The 5556-nt window shown below is 39.9% G+C and overlaps 1 pseudogene; it reads left to right on the top strand.

Annotated features, from left to right (window-relative positions):
• Positions 1–452: 452 nt before the first annotated feature.
• LOC136167436 (olfactory receptor 4B1-like) lies at positions 453–4334 on the top strand (annotated as a pseudogene).
• The last annotated feature ends 1222 nt before the right edge of the window (positions 4335–5556 follow it).

The raw sequence follows: 5556 nt of genomic DNA, 5'->3' as shown, positions 1-5556 counted from the left end.
TCTGTAAGAGAGAAAAAAAGCGACCAGCATCATCTTTCTACTGGAGGCATCCCTCCCTACTCTAGATGGGGGTGTAGACAGACTTTACACTGAAGTTTTCCTTCCCTGGTCAGACTTAGTCTGTCCCTTACTGATGCAGGCACTGTACTTGTCCCTCCCTGTTCTACCACCAAGATGGGGTGGAGGTGCACTGGGGTAGACCTGATGGCATCCCAGACTGATGTCCAGTTCCTCACCATTAAAACCTTGCTTGCCTCTGATGTCACCCAGAATGCAATCAGAGTAAGCTTTCGGAATGCCTCCCAAGTTAAGACTTCTGGGGGAAACATTTGTCACCTGAGCGCTTGTGCATGACTCTGAGTATGTTCCTGACCACAATAAGACCAGCACGAACTGGTACTGAGATGTTCCTTCCAAGCATCACCACATCAGTATAAGCGATAGCAAAAGAGATGGCGAAGGGCTGGTCAGTGAGGAAAAAGTGATTTTTGTCCTCGAGTTATTAGGAACAGTCCTTCCATTTCATTCCCAGATTCCACAGAAAGAATATCTAAGGAGTTGGAAGAAAAGCCACTGGAAAGCCTCCTCTGGTCCACCAAAAGCTAGCATTACCACAGGGAGAAACTCATCGTACTTCCAATGAGTCACCTTTAACCTCAGAGATGCTCTTGGAACTAGAGCTCCATCTGGCTTCCAAACTTTCGACTCCTAGTGAGACTAGGCACTTCCTTATTACACATCAAAGTTTGGGACCTAAGTCACAGTACACAGTAACAGCATAGATCACGAATCCCTTGAAAGCCTATGATCCGACAGATAGGTTAGTAGTTCTAATTTCCAAGAAGTTATGAAATGGTCAAAGAGACTAGAAAACTTGACCAAGAAAAGAGAGTTTGGTCCACATGCTTAGCCCATTTCTGGTTGGTCCCCAAAGGAGACATTGGGTGCCTCTTGGCATTGGCAGGTCAGTATAAACCCCCAACAGGTTTCTGCCATAAGCCATATGAGGTTACCACAGAACTGCAGAGCAGGACTCCTCACTTCCTTCATGCGGGGTGTGTCATTTACTCACATAATCACGCCGTAGAGTTGGTAAAGTACAGCAGAAAATGTGTTTGCTAGGAGAACAAAGAACTAGAGCTCCAAGCATTCTTACCTTGTCCTGAAGCATCTCAGATGAGCCACCAAGATGAAAGGCTGTTGCTGAACCATGAAAGACGCAAGGATTCTTGGCCTCCAGAGGAGAAGAATTCAATCCGGGGCCAGAGACGAGGCTTGATTGCTCAGAGCTTTTGCGTAATAGAGTTTTATTAAAGTGTAAAAGATAGAGAAATCTTCTGACAGAGACATCAGAAAGGGGCAGAAAGAGTACCCCCTCACTAGTGTCAGCAATGGAGCTATATACTTTTTAATTATTTATTACAGTGGATCAAAAGAATATCTGGAGGTTGTAAAGACCTTAGTAGACCCACTCCCATAATTTACATTTTAAGATAACAGGATTAGTCAGAAGGTTTTTACAGAAATTGTCTTCAAGCAGGATACATTATTGTTATATAATCCAAAGAAATGTAGAGGAAAAAAAGTTTGCCCTTTCCTCATCCTTGAGAATTCCAAATCTGTCTCTCCTTGGGGATCCCCAGACTTCTTATCAATCTGCCTAGGAATTGACTCTCTCATTCCCCCCTTTTCTTTTAGGAAAAGGATGTTGCCAAGGGAAAATTGTGTCGTTTTTGTTCCGTAACTATTTCCTGCTGTTTAGGGGCATGGTCCTTAAGTTGTTGAGGAAACAGAACCATATGTCCCTAAACCCTTTACAAAAATAATATTCCCCACACCCCCAACACTAGAGTAGATGCAACAGTATTGATTTGCTATCTAAATGAACAGACCTCAGGAAATGGAAAAGCTGTTCAAACCTAACACGGCAGCCTAAGAAACAAAGTCCAGTATGAGAAAAGCTTGGAATCATGATGAATGGAAACATTTCCATGATCACTTGGATCACTAGGGTTGAAGTCTTTCCATCTTTTATTCTCCCTCCCCCCCACCCCGTTTTTATTTCTTTTTCTATTTTGTAAATAAGTTCATTTATATCATGTCCAAAGCTATATATATATTTTTAAAGTTTTAGTATAAAATCAGAGATAGCTCAACTCAGTACAATCGCTCAGTCATGTCTGATTTTTTGCAACCCCATGGACTGTGGCATGCCAGCCCTTCCTGTACATCACCAACTCCTGGAGATAAGGGGAAAGACAATGGGATCAAGCTTAGAAATCCAAAGTATTAATACTATTTCATTCTTATTTCTCATGGACTACATGCGGTGAAAAAAGTCCTAGTTGGTTAGTTTAATCTGGAGGATATTTTTTTTTAATTACATGACATTGCTAGCTTGAGGTGGTATCATGAGCTATATTTCTTCTCTCTAGTCTGGGGTTGTATAGATGTGTAAGGAGTGTCAGTAAGTATGTTCAAGAGATGTAACTCATAGAGAAATCTTACTCTTGTTATATACTTTGCTGCTGGCTACCAACCTGGAGAAAGAACAAACATACTGGACACCCATAACAATACTAAGGACAAGCTCTGTGAGTTCATGTTCTGTTAGTAGTTTGAGCAGAGAAGCAAGTGTTTTGAAAGTAATAGGATAATGATGGTGACAAGCTAGTGAATTGAGTTATCCCCAGTGTGTTTGAGCATTTGTCATAGGAACATAGTTATTGAAGATGTAAGACTGGTGAAGGAATCTGACCTGAATAGTCTGAGGACTGGTAGAAAGGAGTGAAGAAATCAGGACAGAAGACCTTTTAGAAAAGGGAAGAAATATCAGTGGGAAGATGATTCCCTGAGGCAGAGATAAGGAAAAAAAGGAAGTTAGGAACAGAAATGCCTCATTAAAATTCCCCAGTAAGAGAGACCATTCAAAATGCACTGAAGTGAAGAACACTAAAAACTGCAACAAGGATAATAAAATAAATAATAAATAAGTAAATAATAAAAAATAAATAATAATAAATATAAATAAATAGTTTTAAAATAAAAATAATATAAATAAATAAATAAATATAATAATAAGCTCTGAACTTAAATTATTCCCTAAATTCAGACTAAGTCCTTTAGTCTTATAATGGACTAAAATGAATTGTGGCTAAAGTCAGAAAGTCTGGTTCTGAGTTCCAGAATTCACTACTTTCTGTGTGATCTTGGGTAAAGAACCAATTCTCTGAGCCTTAATTTTCTGATATATAAACAGTTGTTAGATTGGTCAAATTTAATGCTAAATTCATACTGGCTAAATGAATGATATCATACTAAGTGTATTATAACATTGTTTGCACTGCCCAATGTGCTACATATAGAGAGAATTCATTATGATCAGTGTTTCTTTTATTACAGGACTCTCAGTAGCTCTTATCCAGCACAGCTGAATGGATTCCCGGCGAGTACAAATAATGTGACTGAGTTAGTTATCACTGATCTTTTCCAGCACCCAGAGGTGCAGAGAGCATGCTTTGTGGTGTTTCTTCCCATGTACTTGGCCACAATGGTGGGCAATGGCCTCACATTTCTGACAGTCAAAGTCAGTAAGAACCTGCATTCTCCATGTACTTCTTCCTTAGTCACCTGTCCCTGGTGGAGATCAGTTACTCCTCCACTGTTGCCCCTAACTTCCTCACAGACTTACTTTCCAAGATTAAAGCCATCTCCCTGGAGGGCTGTGTGGCTCAGATATTCTTGTTTCACTTGTTTGGAGTTGCTGAGACCTTCCTGCTTACGGTAATGGCCTATGACCACTATGTGGCCATCTGCAAGCCCCTTCACTACACAACGATCATTGAGTCGGACTGTGTGTCACCTACTGGTGGCCAGTTCCAGGCTAGTGGGCATAATTCTCTCCGTGGTGCAGATCCTTGTCACTGTCCAGTTGCCCTTCTGTGGGCCCAAAATGATTGACCACTACTTCTGTGACCTCCATTCCTTATTCAAGCTTGCTTGCATTGACACCTCTGTGGAAGGGGGTTATTGTGCTGGCCAGTAGTGGATTAATGTCTATAATTTCCCTCCTTATCTTGGTTTCCTCCTATGTCTTCATCCTGGTCAACTTGAGGAATCTTTCTGCAGAGGGAAGACGCAAAGCCCTCTCCACCTGTGTCTCTCACATCATGGTGGTCATCTTGTTCTTTGGACCTGCCATCTTCCTCTACATGTGGCCCTCCTCCACATTCACTGAGGACAAAGAGGGGGCTGTCTTCTACCCAGTGGTCACCCCCATGCTGAACCCCATCACCTACACACTCAGAAATGCAGAGGTGAATGTAGGTGAATGAAAAGGTTGGGGGGCAGGAAAGTGAACTCAGGGGTGGGATCAAAATAAAGACCTGAAAAAAATTAGTAAGAATGAGTTGACAAAATATGCATCCTGATTTTGGTCAACTATAAGGAACAGGGCAAATTAAACATTTTTATTTTCTGTTGTAATTTAGATGAGCTCCTTATGTTCCATGGGATCAATCACAGCCATAAATGCATATGTAGTGATCTGTATTTTGGAAAATGTTAAAATTTAAGCTTTCTTCCTCCTCTTGTTTCAGTAGTCTATCATGCAAAGTGAATAGACTTAGGGAAAGAATCACCTGACTGGAATTTCTACCTATTATCCTCTACGTTGGCCACCTGTGGTTTGTTCACTTTCATACTCTGGTATGCAGAAAGACTGTGGCACTTAGAGACAATATTATGTTTTTCTTTTTTCATTCCTATTAGTGTTATCTTGTGGGAGTCCTAGAAAGTCCCTCCTACTTCATTTGGTTCCCTAACAGCGTTAAAATATGATTACAAATCTGAAATTCTGTAGTGGGAGTTTTATTTTATGGGGTTAGGGAGCATGGTTAGAGTGGAAAAGCCTTTAGAAGGTGAAATATAATAAGCTATTATTATCCATTAATATACTAATCTGAATAATTTTACACGATGTCTCCCTTCTATATATGTTTTCTGGGCACTGAGATATGACATAGCTGGATCCAGCCTGTTGTCTGTTTATGTACAGACTATGAGTTAAGAATGATATGCACATGTTTAAATAACTGAAAAAAAAGTATAATAGCAATTTGTGACACATGAAAGTCATAGGAAATTCAAATCTAGTGGCCATAAATAAAAGTGTATTTGACTATCTCCATGGCCATTGTTATATGTGTTATCTCTGGTTGCTTTTGTGCCACAGTGGCAAAATTGAGTAGTTGTGACAGACTATATAGTTTGCTAAGTTTAACTATTTCATAAGTAACTCTGACAGAGTTTTCCAGCTCCTACCTTAAGCTTTAATAATGTTGGTTGGTTTCTCAATAAGAAAATTAGAGGTTAATGGTTCCAGGGTTGTTCTGTTGGTTCTGTGATGTTAAGGCACCTGGTTGGTGACTCTTTAATTCTCTTGGTGTCCCCTTATTGCCTATAATGCCAATAATAGTTATAGGTATTATTATTTTTTTTTGATAACATTTTTGTGTGGATGTTTATACACACACGCACATATATATATATATTTGG

This window comes from Muntiacus reevesi, chromosome 4, assembly GCF_963930625.1.
Source record: "Muntiacus reevesi chromosome 4, mMunRee1.1, whole genome shotgun sequence".
Classification (NCBI taxonomy): domain Eukaryota; kingdom Metazoa; phylum Chordata; class Mammalia; order Artiodactyla; family Cervidae; genus Muntiacus; species Muntiacus reevesi.
This window is presented reverse-complemented; position numbering and strand designations above follow the sequence as displayed.